This window comes from Ictalurus furcatus, chromosome 4, assembly GCF_023375685.1.
Source record: "Ictalurus furcatus strain D&B chromosome 4, Billie_1.0, whole genome shotgun sequence".
Taxonomy (NCBI): Eukaryota; Metazoa; Chordata; class Actinopteri; order Siluriformes; family Ictaluridae; genus Ictalurus; species Ictalurus furcatus.
The window spans coordinates 15869749-15894005 of NC_071258.1; the positions used below are offsets into that span (position 1 = coordinate 15869749).

The 24257-nt window shown below is 39.7% G+C and overlaps 1 protein-coding gene across 8 annotated transcripts in view; it reads left to right on the plus strand.

Annotated features, from left to right (window-relative positions):
• Positions 1–24257, plus strand: part of mef2aa (myocyte enhancer factor 2aa) — a 101748-nt gene that overhangs the window by 6271 nt on the left and 71220 nt on the right. For all 8 annotated transcript variants that reach the window (XM_053623194.1, XM_053623197.1, XM_053623193.1 and 5 more), the window contains exon 2: positions 1154–1276. The gene's annotated coding sequence lies outside the window, so the exon portion shown is untranslated. The remainder of the gene's footprint in view (positions 1–1153; positions 1277–24257) is intronic.

The following is a 24257-nucleotide window of genomic DNA, read 5'->3' on the forward strand; positions in this document are numbered from 1 at the left end:
TAATGTTTTCTCAGTAGCGGTATTGTACATAAGCACTGCTAGCTGCTGCTGTGACATTAAAGGAACTTAAGCAGAAAATGACACTAAATGAATTTTAGTAGTATTTTCAATAATATATTCAATAATACATCTGATTAAAAAAAAAGATTAAATGAAATTCTTGAGAGCAGTGTTTGTCTCTCAGACTGAGTATTTTCAAAGAGTCTCAGGATCTTGTCTGGGCACTAGATGCATAATTTTTTTAAAGCTCCAGAGAAAGCATGCTAATAGATTGTGCAGCACTTTTTAGGACTAGTCTAAAATGAATAGCAGATAAATGCTCAGATCTGGAGCATGAGCACTTGCTCCAAATTAGACCTGCTTTGGATGTATTGGACTGGTCCCAAGCCACACGAATGCTATCAAGCACAAGGCATATAAAGTATGCTTTCTTAACTGAGCATTGCAGTGTCTGTGAAAGGGACTGATTTAATAATTCCAGTAATGTAGTGTGAAGAAGAAATGAATGCGTTACTGGTTCAAGTTGGCGAGAATGCACCACCAACCAAGTCACTGCAAAACTCGAGCTGTAAAGAACGTTTTCCTTTTGCCTTCATATTCTTCATGGTTACCTCCCTAGTAAGATTTATAAAATATGAAATCTTTGCAAACCTGCAAAAAAAAACTGTGACCAACAAAATCTCTGCTGGAGAAGGTGGAGAATGTGATTTATCCTTTTTGTTGTTGTTGCAAGACAACAAGAGAGTAGAGAAATTTTATAAAATATTTTATGTAATATATAACACACAATATAATTAAATTACTTGTGCTTTGTGTGTACATGCTTGCTTGGTTGTAAGATTTGCACAGAATAGTGCAGGAGAGAAATTGTGTGGAGCAGGTTGGGTGTGAGTGTGTGTTGGGGTGGGGGGGATTTGAACATCTCCTGCCATGCTCTTCACAGCACTCCTCCATAACAGTCTGCTCTCAGCTTCTTCCAGGATAGAGGAAGGGTGAGAGAAAAAGAGAGGGAGAGAGGGAGGCTGGAGTGTGTGGGCGAGTCTGATCTGCAATTAACGCTGGCTGTCAGAAGGAGAAGGCTGGCGTTTACACCGTCGCTTCTGAATCACTGAGTGCAACACTTTCCTCCTCCCCCCAACCCCCCCTCCCCCAGGAAAATTTCTTTCCCGAGGAGGAGGAACCAGCAGGAAGCGAAGTGCTGCGCAGGAAGGAAGAGTGCAAGATTCGAGCTGGACTTTGGGGCCTGAACGAAGTTTGTCTGCGCCGTGATCACTGGGTGAGTCTCTTTTTTTTTGGGGGGGGGGGGTGGGGTGGGGGGTTCTTGCTTTCTCTCTCACTTGTATTGTGTGGCTATTTTGAGACTGCCCAATAAAAAAGTTTATTTTTTTGGTACTGCTTGGAATTCAACTGCTACTCCCTCAATGCTTTGTATACACGAATATAATGATGATGCACAGTTGATAGCACAGCTGTGAAGTGGGCACAGGAAATCCATTGCGCAGAGTAATTCTTCCACCTCTATTTCAGTACAGTAATGATTTCTAATGTGTCGCTGCTTACCGTTGCCCTGTGCTTCAGCGTTGTAAGAATATTGGAGTTCTTGTGTTGATCACGTTGTGGGCACAGCACTCGGCTCGTAGCTGTCTAACTGGCATCAACCTAAAATGCCTTTATCATGGTGTTGATAAGGAGGCTGCATTTGCCAAATATTTTTATTTGACAAAAACATCTGCTTGATTTGATAGTTAAGTGAGAATTTTAACGCTGTCGTCCCAAGCAATCACTGTCTCCGTATTGAACGCATCATTGTCATTGCTTGCTCATACACCCTTGTAGAAGGCCGGCCCTTTTTCTCAGAGTAAAGTGTGAAGGCACAAATGCGCTCTAAATATTTCCCAGATCAGCTGTAAGGAATGTGCCATACTTTTGGCCCATGTCCATTAAACACTCACTAGGTTCTTTTTTTTTGTTTGTTTGGTTTGTTTTGTTTTTTGTGTTCACATTCTCTCTCTCACACACACACACACACTTGGTCTCTCCTGATTTTGCGCATGCTCATGGTCAACGTGATTCATTGTTTACTGGAGCATCACCATTGAGCTGGAGATTCCAGCATTCTCCCGTGAGACCTGGAGGCAGGATGCAGAATCTTGAACCCAGCAGATAATGTTTTAGCCATAGTTTTGCTTGTGTGGGCAACACTGAGGCACCTCACTGAGGGTCTTTTATTGGATAACAAAATGGCCTAAATGAAGCTGAGAAGGGCAGCACTATGACTGTGTACTGCTGTAGTCCAAAGTTTTTGGGTGATTTATCCACTAGAGACTTTCCTCTTCATTATCTGTGGGCTCTGGGTCAGTGAGCTAGGCCAGTGGAATGCACAGTGTCCCTGCGGGGTCAGCCCAGCATTCGGTCTCGAGGAGTGGCTTCAAAACAAGAAACCTTTGGCTGCCCCTCATCTTGCTGCATGTTTGATACTAAAAAGGTTACCTCAGGATACCAGAAACATGCTCAACAAACAAAAAGATCACTGCTTAAGCCCTGTATGAAAATATTAGCTCCTCGTCACTTTTCCCCCCAACTCGGTGCTTCACACAAACCTAGGCTTGTTCTAGCCTGTAAATAGGCTTCACTGAGACTTGCCAAATAAAACCATCTATTAGGGTCTTTGGCGTCACAGTTTGAACTTTATTAGGTAGCTCCTTAATATGTAGCAATGATGATGATTTCCAAACCCATTGGCCTTGCAATTAACAAGCAGCGCAGCCATGGGCCTCGGTGCCACATGTGTTTTTATAAATACTGCACACTTTCATAAATGTGGATTAAGTTACAAAGTGAATATTCATCAAATCATATTTAAACATGTATCCAGTGTTTGTACAATTTCTTGAGGGGAATCTGGCGGTGCAAAGTTATAATTAAACAAGAACATGTGAGAGGGACTTACAGTGGCAAATTATCTGGCTAGACCTATGTCAGCTGAATATATTTTTGTTCCTCCAGTTTGCTATACCTAGAAAAGCCTTTTGGATAGTCACGCATTGACGGTCATCTGCCTTATTGAGAACTTAATTTAGAAATGCATGTTGGAACAAGTAAAGAACGATGGCTTAATTAACAAACGAACGCAAATGGTTCTAACTAGGGGTGGCTTTTGTGGCCCTAATAAATAAAATCTTAGGCTAAATGTGTTGGCATTTTATATCTGTACGTCAAGCTGAAAGAATTTGTGATATGTGAGCATTTGATTGGCATTTTATTTGATTCAACATTAATGAATGCTGGAGCATTGATAGGTTTTAGAAAACCCATGTTGTCACACATTTCCAGAGACACACTGAATAAAACTTTCAAGATGTTCAAGAAAGGAGATTTTTATTATGTTTTATATAGGCAAGATGGGTGTCTGTTCTTTAGATCACATGTACAACCTTTTTCTTTTTCTTTTTTTTTTTTTTTTGGTAAGTCATTCCATTTGAATTTAGGAATTTGAACTGATACTGTGTACTCCTTTCTGCCAAACTGGCTGTTGTTTTCACGACTTACTTGCTGCCTTCCACACCTCCGTGCTAACCCAATTTGACCTGTGAAACACCACATCTCTGTCACATGCGCTAAAAAGAATGAACACAAATCCCCCATGTAACACCACCCACAGCAGCGGCTAACGTTTACACACTGTGCTAAGAGTGTGGGTGGTGCATTTAGCTGAAAGAATGAGTCTCCCCTGACCTTTCGACTGCCCTTGCTCTTGACCTGCACTTGTAAGCCATCTCATACAGCTCAATCAGCACATGCACTGCTGAGCGGAGTAGAGCAGCTTAGGGATCGATGTGCTCTCTCCTGTCCTGTCCCCTTTACCCTTCCTTTCCTGCAGACGTGAAGGAAGTGTCCTCACTAGGTGACTAAGTATGAGCTGATAATCAGATATACAGTATCTAGAATGTACATGTATATTGTTCACACTATTGTTCAACATATTGGCATTAAGTCTCTGCTCCAATTGTGGCAGCCACATAGGTAGAGAGCAAGTGAGGGCAATATTTACACCCTCGGAGTAAACACTGTTCCACTTGGTAGCAATAATTTTGAAGTTTCCAATTTTGTACAATGTCAGCATCTCTGCAATGGTGACTATGCAGTTCCATTCAGTTACGTGAGAATTTGTTAAAAACTAAATTCTGATGGAGGGATACGATTAATAATGTGAATTATATTTATATTATTTGTTAATTACTTGTAGATTATATTTATATTAGTTGAAAGTTTGCATATTTTTTAAAAATAGCATTTTAAGGTTGTGCGACGTCTTACATCCAGGGTTCAATCCTGAGTTCAGGATATCTGTGTTGAATTTCTGTATATGTTCTTCCTGTGTCCGTGTGGATTTCCTCTGGGTTCTCCGGTTTCCTCCAACTTCAGAAAAACATGCATGCAGGTGGATTTGCTACACTGAATTGTGTGTGTGTGTGTGTGTGTGTGTGTGTGTGTGCGTGTGCGTGCATGGTTTTCGTGTCTTGTTCCCAGTGCTTCTAGGATAGGTTCCAGATCCAGTAAGACCTTGTGGTTACGACCGAGTACATGAATGTAGCATTTTTAAACCAAATCCCAGTAATATTTTAAACTGTAAATCGAGCAATTATCATGATATGAAAATGTAATATCAGTGTAAGTCTTGTCCTCACCCTATAGTTCACGCATAGTGCATCTGTTTTATAGTCGGACATCACAGAGTGTGTATGAGAGGTGTGTTTAACCTCAGAGTAGGGCTGCACGATTATGGCCAAAATGATGATCCCGATTATTTTTGATCAATATTGAGGTCTCGATTATTTATCACGATTATTCATTGATTTTAGTGACAACATATTTTTTATTGCACTTTCACATTTATTGAGTTTTCTCATGCCACAATATAACACACAAGTAGGCATGAGAAAACTTGAGCTGGACAATTATGACAGAATTTAGGAACATAGTGTAAGCCATGACACATTAATTTACCTTCTGATAAACTAAATTGAATATTTTCAGTAAATTTTACAGACTGTATGCAAAAAACAACCGTTAACCTGTTCCACCTTGTAGACAAATACAATAAACCTCAATGTTCAGTCTTTGAAGTCTGCTCCTCTTAAATATATTTAAAGCTACACTATTAGACATTTTCCATTGTCATGGTTCTGGGCTGGAGTCAGTTCTCGAACCGCTCTGTGTATATTGTGTATATATATCTGAGTAATCTCATATAGGATGTGATTGGGTGAGTTCATTTACCCGTCAGATGCAAAGCGCTTTAGTTTAATGGTGTTTGTTAGGGACGCACCAATCAGGATTTTTACTATACTGTAAAATATACTATACTGGATTTGTACTATATTTTTACGGAACTGACCCAGATACCAATCTTTTTTTGTTTAAACTTTAATCAGGAGGTCTGTCATAAACAGTTAAATGTAAGCTCTCTGCTCATGGTCACTGTTAATTGAGTTAAAATAATAGCAATGAGATACTATTGGTTAATTGATAAATAAACAAGCATAATATATTTATTTTTAAATATCTTAAAAACAATAGAGAGTCCTAATTGAAAGTAGACTAACACAAAAATTATCCATATTAGGGGAAAAAAGCTAATAGCTTTCTAAGGAAATAGCGAACTAAGCTTAATGTCAAATTGATATTAAATGCAACCCATAATAATTAAACATTATTTCATTTCTCATTTTATTTATATTTAATGAAGTTATTATAATATCTATTTTTTTTATATATTAACCATGAGTTTAAATGAAGTGAATTAGAGTTAGTGAAGGAGAGCAGCAGTGTACTGTATGTTTACAGACGGAACAGTCGCTACTCTTGATTATGATTGGTGAGGAATTGTTTAATAAAGAAGTTTGAATTAAACCCACCTTGTAGCGTTAGCATTATTATTAATTACTCCGTGTGAAGCCGCTGTGTCTACACGAGAAGGTGAAAGTTCAGGTCATTTTGCAGGATCAATAAAAGATGGCGGATTGTGAGCTTGGGAAGTTGAGAGAAGCAGATGATGTAAGCAGTTGATGGCTGTAAGTATAGGAAGCGCTTGATTTGATCTGCAGCGGAGTTTTAGCGGAGGACGAACTTTAAACGTTAATATCATAGTCGATCATGTTCATTTAATCATGGGCAGTCAAAATCATAATCACGATTGATATCCAATTAATTGTGCAGCCCTACCTCAGAGCCAGAACTGTGATCCAAATCTGCAGCTAATCCTCTTTGCACCCCACACTGTTCTTCCTCCTCATGCTGCTGCTTGGGTTGAGAGAGAGAGGGCTTTTCTCACTGCCCCATCAGAATAAAACGCAAACACGGAGGAGCTAATTGGACCTTGTTCACCACTGGGTGACTCAGTATAGATTACATCATTTTTCCCACTCTAGCACTTGCCTTTGGCCTGATGTGTACAACTGATGCTGCCTCTACTGCTGTAAGCACTTTTACCTGAGTTTTTGTTAACATAAGCATTAATGTTAATGTTAGTAGACACAGTGGTTGTGTGTTAAGCAAGGCTGTGATTAGTTCTGTTTAACTCCTTTTCTTTCTTTCTTTCTTTCTTTCTTTCTTTCCTTCCTTCCTTCTCCTACCTACCTACCTACCTACCTACCTCTGATTGGCAATCCTGATGGAGACCAAGTTTGATATTTTAGTGAGAAAACTATTTAACTGTGAAATCTGGATTTATTGTGTTGACTTAGGGGCCATAGTTGAGAGGCAGTGCCCATCTTTGTTTCATAACTTCTCATGCTGTTTTCATAGTGAGTCTCAGGGGATCAACACTCAGCCCACTATCTTTAGAAGCTTCTCTCTGTCCCTTTATTACTGCAGGCTTTGCAGGAATGGGTAGTAAATATAAAATGTGTCACTAAGGAAGAATACAGTTGTGTACAATACATGTGAAAAATGAAAAGTTTTTCAATAAGTTTGAATGAGGCTACTTTTAGCAAGCAACTAATTCTGAGTTAGTTATTATTTATATATATATGTTTATTAGAGCTGCAACAACAAATCGATAAAATCAATAATAGATTATGAAAATCGTTGTCAACGAATCTCTATCGATTAGTTGGTCTGCGCGTGGCACGGGGGAGATTTGCTCATTACATTACTTCTGTTCCGAAAACACGCTTCGGAGAGTAAATACTAAAGTTGTGTCCCAAATGAAGTACTGTACACTATGTACTGTGTACTCTACCATCTAGTGTGTGGATTTTAGAAAGGTAATATCATCTCAAATATAACACTAGTGTTTTTTTTTACTACCCGGAAGTATAAGCCGCTTCCTAATCGATGACGCGTGACGTCATACGCATACTAGCATTAGCAGACACCCAGAGTCACCGACAATGACTTTCTTTAGTTTGCTGTTTGTGTCAACGTTAACTTTTATTCCCAACATGACCTCAGTCACCATCAGACAGAGGCGAAATCATCACGTGACTGAGGAAGAAAGTGTGTAACCTCCAAGTCCTCTAAGGCAGGGGGGCATTTTAAACACCGTGGAAATCTAACTGATGCACGAGGACAAACTTATGTTTATATCCAAAATGCTCCACTGTGTGCAAGGGGCAGGGGAAACTGATGCAAGCTGCTTAAAAGGTTTAGTTTAATTTATGTTTATTGTCATTATATGCTGTATTTGCACGCTTGCAGTCGTTTATTATAACGGAAGTGATGTGTTAGTAACGAGGCTGTGTTGCTGATCACGCACGGTGTAGACGCGCTGATACAGAGTGTAGCGCGAGTAAGAGCTGTAATGTCTAATTAAAACATTATGATCAAAAGTAAAATAATAAGTAAAATAATGTCTAAAGGTAGCGAGTAACAGAAATCACAAGGTGCAGTGAAAGAGTTTTTTTTAAAAATTAATTTAGGACTGTAGTTTAATTCTGTGCTTTTTGTGCATCCATAAAAATAATGAATAAATACTATAAAATATATTTTATATATAGGTGTGTGTGTGTATGTATGTATGTATGTATGTATGTGTGTGTATATATATATATTATATTATATTACATTACATTACACTACAGTCCTAAATTAATAATATGTATTCTGGTGTGTGTGTGTGTGCATTGGGTTCTTTTCTGTTTTGGACAAACAAATTTTAGTCTGAAGTTTATATTTGTAACACTCAGTTTGTGGATTTTATTTTAAATAATCCAAAAAAAAATGGAACGGAAACTTTGCCCCGCCACGTCTGATTAATCATAAATAAATAAATACATACATAATAGCCCAACTAATCGAATATGAAAATAATCATTAGTTGCAGCCTATATATAAAATTATTTAAGTGTTCTGGCTCAGATGCTAATCACTGAGAGGGCGTATAATTATTTTTCTGTCTTAAGATGCAGACTGTAAACTTATTGGGCTAAAGTCAGGTGTAAATTTTGGTCTAATTAACTCGCATTATGAGCTAAAACCTAGTGCAATATTAAGGTCATCAGATATACTTGTTTAAAGTTGACAAACTTTTTAAACATTTATTTTACAGTATATTCTTGCATTTTCAAATAATGTTTTACAAAGGGAAATGAGCTCAGCTGCTCTGGGGTCATATCATACAATCAATCACAATAGTTGCATGGCAGGAAATGGGGCTTTTGAGGTGCTCCCAGGAGAGTTTCTGAAACACACACACACAAACACACAAGGGGCTGATGGCTCTGCACGATGCTGCCTGCACCTGTGTTCTGCACCCCCATGTCTCATTACCCCTGCTCTGTGAGCTACGGTAGCTTCAAACCGCAGCTGTGTTTTGCGCTGCATGTTATGTTGCATGTTCAGAATATCTGAGCTGGATTGTGTTTTGTCAAGTGTGCACATCATGAGTGACATATCCCTAAAGCCTGCTGCATGATTTCATTGCCAGTTGTTTGCAATGAGTAGTTTAGCTTCTCTGACCAGCAAATACGACTAAACAAGACCTTCTTATCATAGCTTTGTGAAGGCTCGTAGCAGGGAGTGAGAATTTTATTATATACTACTAGTTCTCACTCTGACCACGTCACCGAGTTCCTAGACATTCCACAATAGCAGGCTGACCTCACCCAGAGCTGAAAGCATGTTTGAAAGAGCATGTCTACTAGAGATGTGCTCTTTTGTTCATCTTTGAACCAAACTTTATCTGACAGGTTTATTTAATAAATATTCATACTTTGGTTCAATAAAACAGGGCAGCCCAAAGGTATAGCATATTCATTCTTGTTCTAAGTGATAATTTACACAGCACATAGTTTAGCGTTTCTGATTGGTAGTAGGAAGTGTGGTGTCTCCAATCGTTCATGTGGCTCTGTGGATCTGGGTTTATCTACCAGAAAGTTTAGTGTTCAAGTCAAGGAGTGTAAGTTCAATTTTTGCTTCCATCAGAACAGGCTTTCTCTGCCTGAGGAGCAATGGAAAGACACTTTGGACGGGTCAAAACATGGTTGGCCAGTAGAGACATGCGAATGACCTGGGGGTGGACACTCTCTCCTCAGATGTGTTTATCAGCATTGAGCCGTGTGAATTAATTTATCCACAGTTGAGGTGAGATTGTAGCTTGTAACTAGTGAAATTATTTTATTGGGCTAGACAGACAAACACTACATCATTACATTTTCTTAACATATTCTACAAGTTTTTGATCTCATGAATGTAGAAAATTATACACTGTGCTAGTCAGTCATTAAAATAGTCTGACAAGGTGTCTTGGAGCCAGTTTTCTCTGTTCAAGTCAGCACAGTAGATTTCTTATTATATTAGTGTTTGTAGATTAACTTGTAATCTAACAGCTAACTGCACTTTTAAATTGGGTTGTCCATTCAAGTTTAAATCATTATATAGGTTAGAGAAGAGTCCAACTGTTAGTAATATTACAAGTGTTTCACCATAATTGAGCTCTAAGTATCATTCAAAAATCTAGAATGCTAGAATCATGGTTTCAAATAAATGTATCCCATTAAACAATGTGAATTTATTATCCTCTTTGGATGAGCCTGCAGCAAAAACGGCAACTTTCTCGTCTCAGTTGAAACATCACCCTTTTATTTATTTATTTATTTATTTATTTATTTTTAAAATGAACAACAATAAAACCTGTACTTTCACATAGCACGATTTACTGTTTACCAACAGTGTCTTTGTTTGATAGTTAAGATCATCCTACAATGGAATGCTCAGGCCTTTCCAAAGTTCATTTCAGATGGCTCTCGGAAGCAGTTTTGATAAAGCATAAACCAGACTGGAGTGATGTAGGATGATGGAGTTGACCTGCTGAGCTGAGGGAATACACAAGGCTGGATATCTCCATCTTTTTGAGCTTCCTTTGATTGCCTGCTAAATGTCCTCATTTGGTTTGCACTTAGATTTTAAATCTGCCAGCACTGAGGAAATGTGTAATTAAAGCACTAATGCGGAAGGTATTGAGGGAAGGTGGGTATGACTGGTATCTGGAAGACACAAAGCTAAAAGACTTGCTCTCTTTCCTTAAGTGGAAAACATGGTGAGCTGACTCATAGGCTTGCTGATATGGCGATTGCATAGATACTATGTCACTTTTGACTGCCTGTGAGTTTTAAATGACCCTAATCCCTTTAATGATGTAATTCCTGTAATATCTGAGTAGAGTGATTTGTCATGGCCTCCTGTACAGCTGTGGTTGTGCTATGCTCTTTGTTGTTGGACAAAAAATGGACGGATTAAAAAAACAACAACTCTGTTTTGTGGGAACTTATTCATTTGAATGCTACAGTGATTATTTTTTATGACTCACTGGTCCAACTAAACCCAAAATTTGTCTCCATTTTGCTACTTGTTTCATCATTTTTGCATCATGGTATGATGTTCTTTATGGATTCTGACATCAGAGAAGAAGGAGTTAGTTTCCTGTCATTAAAAGCTAACCCAGTCGAATTAAGTTCCTGTACACTGTAACCAAAGCATTGACTTTACTCCCATCAAACATCGATCAGTACTTGAAAAGGTCAGCAGTGGCCATCCGTCACTAGGCTGTCAGGAGATACAGGCAGACAGATGAGAAGGTTCCCAGCCTGCTGCAGAACAGTTGACCTCTGCCATGTAAGGACAAGAAATGAAAGCCGGGACAAGAAGCTATCAGCTTCACTGGCATGACATCAGTCTCCCTACAGTCTCAACAGGCACTGGGGCTTCTGAGCCAAGGAAAACACGATACCATTCCCTGTAGGAAAAAAGTGCAATTACACAATCACAGTGCGCAGCAGACTTTGAAAATGAGATGCACTTGACGGATGTGTTTTATGACACGATGAAAGGCTTCCCATTTACCTAAAAATAGGCCAGTGTAGAAATGCAGGTAGTGGATTTTGCGAAACCTATTTTTAATATAAATATTATGCATTAATCTGAGATAACCTAGATATCTAGACACTAAATATTTCAAGCTTTAAAGCTTCCCAAGAATTCTCATTCCTCTTTTAGCAATTGTACACATTCTTTGTTGTGGCTCCTTTTCTCTCTGCCTTTTTACTCTCTCTACCCCGCTCTGTGTTGAATACTATCCTGATACAGGTGAAACAGTAGAACATGTGCTACTGATATCTCAGCTGGCCCTACTCTGGCTGGAGTGTCTCACTGATGCTTTATCTGTCTTGCTGTTCTTGCTTGGCTAAGCTGAGTTCTTCCTATTACTCTAACTGCCTGATCAATTGTGAACTTACAAAGTATGGAGGGTGGAAAAGAGCAGAACCATTATAAACCACAGCACTTCAATCACAGCTACAAGCGATCAAGGAACATATGAGGGATCCAGCAGTGATTGAGGTAGCTACAGTTTTAAACAGCTGCAAGTTGTCTAAAGCAAGAGCCATAGTACTTCTACAATCAGCTGAAGTAAAAGTTCTTGGCTGTTCTTTGGGACATCCTGAAAAGCTACAGGTTGACTCAATCAATACCACTGAGAATTATTTATATTTTCAAGCAGTAACATAAAATGCTAATACAGCAATGGAATTCCTGAAATGCTCCATATGGATTAGGTTGTGCTGGGAAATATGGTGTAGCCTACACCTGGGAAAATTATTCAAACGCTTGCTGAAAATTGGCTAATGCCATGTCTACAGCCGGAACTTAAAAATGGTTCTATTCGGTTCTATACGCTGATTATATTGGGGATATATACCGCTTGTGTCCCTGTACACCTCGCGGAGTATTATAGTAGATATAGGATTTGTCTGCCCGCCTTTAAATAAATACGTCTTTACCTGCTTCCGTACTCTACTCCCTTACGTCTTGCGACGTGACAGAAACATGCTCCGGAACAGAAACAAAACAAATGTCTACATGTCCACAGTAAACATCTGAAGAGCACGTAGCTCGTGCATGTAGCTCATGCATGCGCGCCCCCTCATCAAGGTCGTGACATTCGCGCGTCTCACTCTGTTTGCTAGGCTATTTGGTCGTCATTGTTTGGTCAAATTTATTCGGCCTTTTCACTTATTCGGCCGACCACCGAAAATGCTTTTTTTTTTGCTATTTTCGGCCGAATAATTTCGGTTGCCGAACATTCGGTGCATCCCTAATAAAAATGCAATTAAAGAAAGTAAAGTAATTATAATAAAATAATTTTAATGATAGATCATACTTTGTGTCACCTACAATTGTCTCATTTCCATGATGACCAGTTAGTAACTGGTAATCATAAAATACTCATATTAACAGTTACATGTGGTCACACATCATGGATATGGTATGAAAAATTCAGCCGACTGAGATGCTAGAAAGCAAGGGAGGTGGCGTTTTTGCTTCTTAAACATATTGGCACAGTGCTCACAAAATTCAATCCTATGCCTTATGTGCATTTTTGGATTTCCAAAGGACACCAAAGTACCACGGATGAGCAGAGCAAACTGTGACATTGGGAGGAAGGAGACTGCAAGATACATGACTGTGTTGTGTCTCATTTTTTTGTTGTTGATATCAGTATACTTTTTATTACATTTGGGTTATTCTGTTTAACGGGCATAGTGTAGTAAGACCTAGTTTTCTGAGCAAAATGTTGAGTGCATATTACAAAGCTTAACACATTAGAAATGTGCATCTGACTCCTCCGGTCGTCCCACTGCAAAACTGAAATGTCCTCATGGTATCGCGCTCGTCATACCTACATTCTATAGCCACAATGCTTAGAGCATTGTTGTGTCTATATGTTCTGGGATCTTTGTCCCTCCCTGTCCACTTGATGGATCCACTTGCTTCCTGGTTAAACTGGTACCTCATATTTTACAAATTAAGCACTGCCTACAATGGATTGTCAGGTTATATACACGCATCTCCCAATCAGAAGTCTTTAAATTATTTCAAACCTACCCTAGCTGACTGTAAACCAGCTTGAAAAGTAACAAATTACAACTAACAGTCTAAGGAAATGTTTCAGGCCAAGGCTCATGTATCTCAATTGTGGTGGATCCTGCAGAAACTGGCAACACTGTACAAATAACGGGTGTGGTTTGAATGCATCAGCGATAACAGGAGAACAAAGGAAACTTTTAAACACATGGAGGCATCTTTGTTAATCATACACTATATGGCCAAAAGTATGTGGACACCTAACCATCACATCCATATGTGCTTTTTGAACATCTCATGCCCTTTGCTGTTGTAATAATGTCCAATCTTCTGGAAAGGCTTTTCACTGGATTTTGGAACACATTTTGGATTTTGTAGGCCTGGGGCACCATCCCTAAGGTGTTCAGTGGGGTTGGGGTCAGGGCTCTGTGCAGGCTTCTCGAATTCATCCACATAAACCTTGACAGACCATGCCTTCATGAAGCTCACTTTGTGCACAGGGACATTGTCATTCTGGAACAGGTTTGGGCCTCTTGGTTCTAGTTTAAGGAAATCTTAATGCTACAGCATACAAATATATTATTTACAATTATGTGCTTCCAACCTCATGGACAACAGTTTGGGGAAGTTCCACATACTTTTGGTCATATAGTGTATGATAATCATACTTTATTTTTTTAAATGGGTGAAATGATTTGTGAAGTGTTATATTTCAATACATTGTTGTAGTAATTTGCAACAAAAAAAGTGTACAAAGCGTAAAATATTTTGAGTCAAAACTTGCACTGCTTTCTTACATATTAAAATACAAATTTGGTTGCATTTTAACATGGAAACTATTACTTAGTTTGGACACTGAATGCATTAGACAAAAAGAACAAAATTATATGCAATTTTAGGTATTAATAGTCTTAACATACTTAACTGAAAAGTCTTAAATCCAAATTTAAATTTTTTACAAATTTTATCCAAGTAAACAGCCTTTTACCCTGTAATTAACTGAAAGGATTGGCTGGACTTTCCATGTTTTGTGATCTTGGCTTCAGAAAAGTGCATGGGTCATTTATTTTAACTGTAAAATCAAGACTTGTAGATTGATTTGTATATTGCACTGCTTTTTGTCATTTTTAAAAATGCTCTGCACCCCAAATCTTTTTCAAACATGTAATATATCATTTGCCCACTACATACACTAAGTAAGTATTATTGCATCTTTATTTTCCCTACCATGCACAACATCTTTGTAAAGCTGGTAAGGTTATTGTACAAGTTCGCAACCTTTCCCAGTTGGTGAGTCACAGGCTTCCATGCTGCCTGGATTGCATAAACGTTTTTATATAATACAGCGTTGTGGAACACAGCCACCATGAAGAGGATTGAAATGTCTAAGGGGAAGAACATAACATCAAATATTTATTCTAAGGCATAAAGTTTTCCCATGAAAAGCAGAAGTACTGACCCACCGACAAGAGTGACGTAACTGCCAGGCAGATACAAAAATAATGTCTTTTTAGTCTGTTTAAAACAGAGAATATTTTTGTTGTTCCCTGATGTAACCACCGTGGTTATTTTTCCACTATGGTATCTCTTCCCACATAGAGATAGGGCATAATGTTAGAGATCTCCGGGATCTGATACACATGGCTGTGTCACCTCTGTATTCAGTGGTGTGTGTGTGTGTGTGTGTGTGTGTGTGTGTGAAGAGATGAACCGCAAAAATGTGACACATCTCTAATATCTTCATGCGCTCCGTTCCCTCAGGAGGAAGATCTCGATTTATCTGCACTGTTTATCATTTCTAAGTTAAGATCTGCGTAACATCAAAAGGTTGCCATGCCACTTAACACAACTCGCAGGCTGCGTTTGGGGGCAAAGTGGGGGCATGGGAGAGACAACACACACTCCTCCATGCGTTTATGGGATTATTTATTGCTGGTGCTGCTACTTTCTGTCTTTCAGCCTCTCTTTCTATGCCTCTTCATCTCTTCTTGTCTAACTTGGCTAATGAAAAGCCTTGCAAAGAATGAGCCATGGACACATGCCATCATTTCAGACATGTACCAAAAGAATGCTTTTGTATTCACTTTTAGCAATCTAAGTGCTGCATATATGCACACATGGGTGTGTGGAAATGAAAGGGGAAAATAAAGTAAGATCTTTTATTTAGGTCATCTCAATGATCTGCCGCAATGATCTGAAGTCCAATTCAGAAAGAAACACCAAAAGCTTCTGAAAGGCTGCATGTCGACCCTCATTATTTGTTTAAAAATACAAGACAGAAGTTTGAACTAACTGGAGAAATGAACTTAAACCGTTCCTTCAAAGATAACACTGGAATATGACACTGGTTTCAGCATCAAGACATTTGGCATTGACATTAGCTTTAGATTTTATGAGCTGAAATAATTTTGAGTGTAGATCACAGTTCCTTCTCAACACTGTGGTACTTGAAGCAAACTACAAGACTTAATGACATCTTAGGCTTGATATGAAAAAACAGTTGGACTCTGTTCGCTGATATTTCGAGCATGGGATGTCATTATACTTCAGATTAACAGCTTAAGTCATGCCTTTATTATTAAGCTACAATTGCATCTGTAACAAACTGACAATCAGTTTAACTCATCATAAATTCAGGTTCTATTCTTGGCCTAGCTGCAGAATTTATGAAACATACAGTAAATGAACTACAGTCTGTTTCAAGGAAAGATATTCCAAGCATTGCTAAAAAGTGATGTTAATTTAGGCATTATGTGCATAAAAATCTTACACAATCGCATTATTAATTTCAAGTAGATGACATGCGCATGTGCGTAAAACTGGTCCTAACAGTTCTAATTGTGGACCTAAAACAATGCCAGATGTGCCACAGTTAACATGAACAAAAATTCCACCAGGAGAATGGCCTCTCCTGCATGAAATGGATCTAACCATACGCTGAGGGTCATCACTTTATCCTTGAGAAACTGAGAATCCATTCATCGGCTCGGCTCCGAAACCTGACTGACGCAAATGGATCACTGGGAATATGAGCGTCCCAGCAGTAATTATGTTACAACGCTTCTGCCGCACACGACCGTGAGGTGGGGGAGCAGTGAAGGCACATCTCTTGTTCTACTGCAAGTTTTTTTTTTTTTTTTTAAATCACGTCTTATTCTTATTGCCATACATATAAAGACATACTGTATATATACACACACACACACACACACACACACACACACACACACACACAACTAGGACTATGTTATACCAGGAGGTCAGACCCAGTTTTGTCTGACATTTACATGCTTTGTGGAAGAACATGCCTTAAAGAAGTTGCATTTGTAAAGTCAGTCCCAAGTGTGGCGTCTAATCTCTACTGAGGACCAGATCCAGACTGTAAATATCCTGATTATGTCTATGGCCCTTCGTAAAGGCCTTTTGAGACTCCGTGCTAATTTATCCTTCTGAAGTTTTTGCCTAAACAAAACAGAATGGCACGATGTGCAGATACTAAACAGGGTCCATTGAGGGCTCCAGTGCTGTGCAACCCAAGATCTGATTTCACTAATTGGGATCCTGTCCTATTAAGTTTGAGCTGGCTTATGTATTCGAGCTCAGGTTGTGTTGTACAAGAATGGAGCTGAAAACTATAAGGATGCCTCTCCACCAGAGACATAATAAATGATTGCAGCACAGGGATTTTCAAAGCCATACTGAAGTTTTCACTATGGTTTTTCATCTCAGCCCTTGAGGCATCAGGACTAGTCAAAAGCACCTTGTGCAGTTCTCCTTCCCCAGCTCTTACCCTTGTTCAGGTCCATAATTCATTGTAGAGATGTCTACTCCAGCATGACCTTGTTTCCTTTCATATTGTTGCCTTCAATTTTCTGAAACCTGCTTGTGTAATTTTGTGTGTGTGTGTGTGTGTGTGTGTGTGTGTGTGTGTGTGTGTGTTTATTTGTATCTTCGGTCCTATAGCTGATTTGAGTTGCTAAAGTTTTTATAAAATTAATGATGAATGCAATAGATTTATGACTGCAATTTAGATTTCATATGAACGCAAGTACAGGAAAGGGTATGAATGCTATCTGTGCCTTTAATACTAATATTTAATCAAACAGAGTTACCTGAATTGCTATGAATTTGCAAGTGTGAGGCCATGTTGGATTTCTACCGATGGGCTACTAAGCATCTGATATGTATTGCACACTTTCCTGGCCACAAGATTCAGAATCTTGAAGGTTGCCATCTCATTAGCAACTTTAACTTCTGTCCACATATGTGGACAGCTGATGATTACACCCATATGTGGAGCGTCCCCAAACTGTTGCCACAAAGTTTGAAGCACACATTTGTAGTGGATGTCTTTGTATGCTGTAGCATTACAGTTTCTCTTCACTGGAACTAAGAGGCCCAAACTTGTTCCAGAATGACAATACCCCTGTGCACAAAGCAAGATCCATGTAGACATGGTTTACCAAGGTTGGTGTGGAAGAACTCTGTGTCCTGCACAAAGCCCTGACCTCAACCCCGCTGAAGACCTTTGGGATGAACTGGAACGCCGACTGTGCACCGGACCTCCTCACATGACATCAGTGCTTGACCTCACTAATGCTTTTATGACACATCCCCACACCCATGCTCCAGAATGTAGTGAAAAGCCTTGTAGTGGAAAGGGTATTATAAAAAAAAAAAGCGTGGAGGGTATTATAACAGCAAAGGGGGACTAAATCTAGAAAGGGATGTTCAAAAAGATCACAAGGGTGTGATGGTCAGGTGTCCACAAACTTTTGGCAATAGTGTACATCTACTGGCTTCTGATGGAGGAGCAAACTTTTTAACACTGTGACACAGTGAGCTTTTAAGACTATGGTATATTCCCAAGAAAAAGTTCACATCATATCTTTTAAAATTATACTCTCACAAAATTTGCTAGGAAAAGTCTGTGATTGTCCAGTTGCCATGTCTTTCAATTGCCATCTTTGTGTGAAAGTTGGCCACGTTTAATGATTAAAAAAGTACCAGAGACCAGCAAAGGCTAGAGGCCTGACTTCATTTAGAATATTTTTATCTTTGGAACATGAAAAAGATAGATCAGATGTACTTATCCATCCATATCCAAAATTTATTTTGCTACAGGTACCTACAATATAATATAAGTTTTCAAGGACAGTTCTACACTGAATATTTCTCCACGCCTAATGCAGTGGTTTGCTCAGTGGTATGTGATCAGCAGCTATCAGGCTATGCGCTCTGTGTCAGGCAGCTGTGAGACTTGCTCCATCTTGGGATTTTTGAATGTGGTGATGGCATTTTGGAGGTGATAAGTGGTTTTCTGTCCTGTTGCGTAGCTGGTTGTCTTGTGCTAGCAGGAGAGGCGTTTGCCTGAACCAGCACTGATCCGGCCTGGGATTACAGTGTGTTTAGTGGAGAACTGGCGTGAGCTGGCACTTGCTGGCAGAGATTAGCCACTTGCTGCTTGCTTTCTCAGTGGCGATAGTCGGCAGGGCCAGCTTTACAACTGTAACGGGAACTAAACAAAATATTCACTTTGTCCCTCTCCCACACACACACACACACACATTTGCCTGTAAACACTCGCACATGTGCATGCATACCTTTTTGCCTACAATTCAGGATACACAAATTCACCCTGTTGGCAGGCTTGCGTGAGAGATCCGAGTTTTTGATAAAGAGATGATCAGTGTGATAGCTAGGGCTGTGACGGTGGCAGCTTTTTGAGTGCGATTATTTGAGCACTTCCGTCAGTGAAACAACTCAACACAACCTTATGTCGTGTTGTTGCAATGAGAAACAGCCTGAGGGCGCTGTGGGATACGGTATGGTAATTGACCTGCAAGGGGAAAAGAGAAGAAGTGAAACACGGTTGTATGTTTCTCTAACGAATACTTTGTTTTATTTTTTTTAAGTGGAGTATACCACGAGCCTATAAAACGTTTAAATCCCAGTAGGACGGTAACCTAAATAATATGTTAAAAATCTAAATATTAAATAAAATAAATAACTAAAAAACACGGCTGGATGTGACATGCCTGGAGATGGCTCCTGAGATTTGTAGGCTAGTGTTTGCCCGTTTAACACTTTTATTTATTTATTTTTTTCCCACAAAGCATACATATGGCTTCATCCAAATGTATTGGTTGACCTTTCTCATTAGGCATGAATCAAAAATGTTCCCAGATAGCGAATGTAATATTTGGTTTCTCAACAAGATCAATGACAGAGGCAGAACCTGAGGTGAAATAGCAGAAATCGCCTGACTGGATTTTGCCGCGCTCAAACAACCCACGCCAAACTAACAGACAACACCATATAAGGTATACCCCATATGTGTATTGATATAAAATCTCTTGCTATATGGTAGGTGGTGGCAAACTACCACCGTGGTGGTGCGGTTGTCACAGCCACCGTCACAGCCCTAGTGATGGCCTTGGCAAGAAACACATACAGCTTCCGTCTACCTCCTGAATATGGCTAAACCACCACAATTCTTCCCCACAGCTCAGTAAAGGATTATGTTTACATTGCATTTACCTGGTATGGGAAGTTTGCTCTGGAATGCGCAGGTGTAGCTGTCAGTGTTTTGCTACGGGTTCCTGACAACAAAAGGCTCTAGCTCTCAGACACACCTCTGTGTTAACAACAAGGAAGGATTCAAGCCCTGCCTTATGAAACCATTAGGTTTGAGGCAGATTTCGAAGATTTCCTCCATAATAGACACAGCCTCTGTGTGAGGAAATGCTGTCAGGACCCATTTCTGTCCATTTTGGAGAAATGAAACCGTGCTATTTTGGACCATACCTCATCCTTCCCCTTTCCCTCAGCAACACCCACCACACATACATGAAATCACGATTCCTCTAAAAGAAGCAAAGATATCGTGGGCAGCATCACGTGTGCAAGAATGAGGAATTTTGACCTCATAATAGATTCTCTTGATTTCTCGCTAAAATAATATTTTTTCTCAGAATATCCCCTTTGACCCTTGTAAACAAAATACTGTTAACATATTTCTCACTGATTTTTAAAGATCTGAAGTGCAAGAATTCACACCTCTTTGTAGAGCTTCTGATATAATAGACGTCAAACACAAACTTCATTCCTCATTTAACCCTAATGCGATGATTCTAATGCACTCCAGAAAATCTGAAGAGAGGACAGTAATGTTCTTTTCGTTTCACATCCTGTTAAATCTTGTGCTTGAATTCCATGGTTTTTAACATTGTATTCAGCTACATTTGTGACAGGGAGTTGTGTGAACATGTGTGAACAGGCCTAAATGCGGAAGATTGACGCGGCGCTTTTACATTGTTCCGCCTGAGTTCACACTCTCTGTTTGAAGCCTCTGTCTCACTCATTTCTGCACACAGCCATCCCCTTCATTCGGTAGATCTTATTAATTATATCTCATTAGTTGCCTTGGAAACAGGTGAGGGAATGAGGAATGGAAGGAGGCGAGCGGGAGAGAGAGTTAATGAAGGGAGGAACAACATCGAGCGAGAGAGATTAGAATGGAGAAAAGTGGCTCCAGTAGGATCAGGCTAGTGTTAGATTAACATCAGTAGTGCTACCTGTGGGAGCTGAGGCCTTGCTTCAGACCTACTGAGGAAGAAGCACTGAACTCACAAAGAAAGCTGTGCGTTTGTCCCTTTTCTCTGTGTGAAAATGTCAAGAAGAGACATTTTCTTCAGTTGAAGACAGTGTCTTCAGTTTCGTTGTCTGCTGTCTTCAGACTGTCTTAATGTCTTTTTACCATCATCTACAAAGCTGCGCTGATCACTGACACTTCCTTCCTGTATTTCGGCCTGCTGAGCTGTAGCTTGAAGCTGGTCAAGTGTGAAAAGTGTGAAAAAACACGAACAGTATAAATTGTCCAACCCAATATCACACTTTCGCGTGTATCACAGTTATTTCTTTACACCTATGGGCCGTCAAACTGCAGATGTAACAGATGTGTTAAAACACTTTTACAGACTTTTTACAGTCTACAGAAAGTGCTATTTTTTTTTTTTTAAACTGACTTAGTCAGAGCATTTCTCGTGTTATTAGTTTTCTCGCGCAATATAAAAATAACCGTTTCCGTGATATGTTGATGGCAGCCATGTAACGTTAGCTTTTTATTTCAGTTTTCCTCATGATGGTATGCAGTCATATGAGGATCTCATCATCAGATTTGAACTTCACCACACTCAGACATGCATTCCTGTCTGCTGTATTGAGTTATCTCGGCAGTTGACTAACTCAAAAAGTACCTCTTTGGTCTCTTGCTGTTATTGCATGTCAGTTCTCCGTTATGTAAGCCAGGGCATGTTTTTGCTGCTTATCAGCCAAGGCCAACATAAGGGAAGGTCGGCCTTTTTCCCCCATTTTTATTTATTTTTTTGTCGTCAAACAAGTGAAAGCATGGCAGAGAAAACCCAGCCCAGGTTGTAAACACAGCAAAACATGGCTCGAGAATCCACCAGAGATGGGTTGTGGTGTTTAGTCTCTGACTCTACAGGCAGGAAGATAACAAGCGGAAGGATCAGAGCGGATGCTTGTCCCACAGGCGTGTTGCCTTTTTGCTTTTTGTCTTTCTCCTTTCTCTTTCTGTCTTATGTATGGCTGCCTGTTAGTGGTCATCTTTAGCGGTCTGAAAAACAGGAAGTGGGAAAGCAGGATGTAGGAGAGCGCTTTGCTCTGCCCATGGCCTGTGATGTGGATCTCCACAGGAAGTGCCAGTGTCATGGTTGTGCACAAGATTCTGGCCGCAACCTACAAGTAGGAGAAATGAGGGACTGGGAGGACAATTGTGCCTCTTTTTGTGTCCCTTTCACTTTTATGAATTGGCTTGTTTATTTTCATCCTTTTGTAATGCTTGGGTATTCTTGCATTTCTTGTGACTACTAACTGTATAAGTGCTGCCATTTTGAGGACCGAATAAGGGACCAACTGCATCAGTAATATTGTGTCTGTGCTTCGTGAAGAAGATTCATTTTCAGTTATACTGACAATTGACTGCTCGATTCAGTACACATTCAAAAACTGCAGATCCTCCTCATAGCTATGTTGGCTAGCTAGCTATGTTATGGGACAGCTGGCATGTTTATCCTGGCAGCCTCCCTATAATGACAGAGTTTTTTTTTCTCCTTCTGATAAGACACCCTGAAATCCTTTACCCACCCTGACTCAAAGTGCCAGTAGCTCTTAAATGTGTTTAGGTACTCTCCAGAACAGGTAGAAGCATCATGTACGAGATTAGCAGATGTGAGGGGAAAAACACAAGTTTGAGAAGTTTTCTGCCATTTTATGTGGAATCAGCAGTTTGGAGGGGAAGTACATAAGCATCACATCATGTTTTATCAGCTTTGCCGAAGTATTTTTTTAATCTCGTCAAAAGTAGGATGAGCACTTTGAGCCATTTTGTGCCAGAAATTAATGAGTCCCAAATCAAATCATGACTGAAATGCTGAAACACTAGGATAAGAAAGGTAAAATGTCATGAAAGTTGTTGTTATTATTGTTGTTATTATTATTATTATTATTATTATTATTGAAGTGGAATCCACTATTAGTATCCATTGAGTCTTTATTCAAAAGGTAATATTAATGCTTTTAAATTAAAATGCTTGTTTGCTTTACTAGCCCAATGAAAAGGCTTAAGTGCAAAACTCTGGTATTTTGTTTCGTATGTAGCCCATTACAAACTACTAAAGGCCTAAAAGGACTTAAAGGGGATTAGGCCAGCCCTGTGCAAAATAACAGGTTTGTACAACTGTGAGATGGTAGGGTCTTGTGTAAAGGTTTTTACAGTTTGAAGCTGTATGGTCTGTGTGTATACAAGTGTATGGTGTGTGCTTGTGTGGTAATTATAGTGGTAGCAGAGTGTTTTATTAAGTGTGAAAGGCTTGACCCCTGAATCAGCCTCCCACTCCCCTTTGTCCTACAGGGAGAAGAAAAAGGAGAGAGGGATAGAGAGAAAGTGACACACACACACACACACACACACACACACACACACACACACAGAGGAGCGTGTAGTCAACTAACACGTGGCCCAAGTCTCCTATTTCAGATAATTGTGTTCTTGCACACACACACACACACACACCTACTGTGATTTATATTTACACTCACTGTCCACTTTAATAGGAACACCTGCTCATTTATGCAGTTATCCAGTCAGCCAATCGTGTGGCAGCAGCACAGTGCATGAAATCATGCAGATACAGGTCAAGAGCTGCAGTTAATGTTCACATCACATGTTCACATGGCATGGTTGTTTGAACAGGAATCTGAGGGTATCATGGGCACAGGCTCATCGAAACTGGACAGTTGAAGATTAGGAAAAAATTACCTGGTCTTTTTCAAGCCTTCAGCTGTCCAGTCTTGTTGAGTCTGTGCCCATGATAGCCTCAGATTCTTGTTCTTGGCTGACAGGAGTGAAACCCAATATGGTCTTCTGCTGTTGTAGCCCATTCACCGCATGGCTCGATGTTTTGTGCGTGCTGAGATGCTTTTCTGCTGACCACAGTGATAAAGAGTGCTTATTTGAGTTACTATATCCTTCCTTGCAGCTCGAACCAATCTGACCATTTTTCTCTGATCACTCTTATCAACAAGTTGTTTCTACCCACAGAACTGTCTCTCACTCACTGTGTTTTTGCACCATTCTCTGTAAACCCTAGAGCACGTGTACAGGTGTTCTTTTTAAAGTGGACAGTGAGTGTATATTGGACCTTTTTCTCCTGACACCTTAGTTACAATACTCACTATTCTAACACAGGGTTTGAAACAAGGGGGTTCACTTGATTATAAGATCTGTCAGTGAGCTGTCACTTTTCTTCACTAATTCATTTCCCTTTCGATTAATCAATCAGTTCATCGTTTACCCCACAAGGAAACGGTTA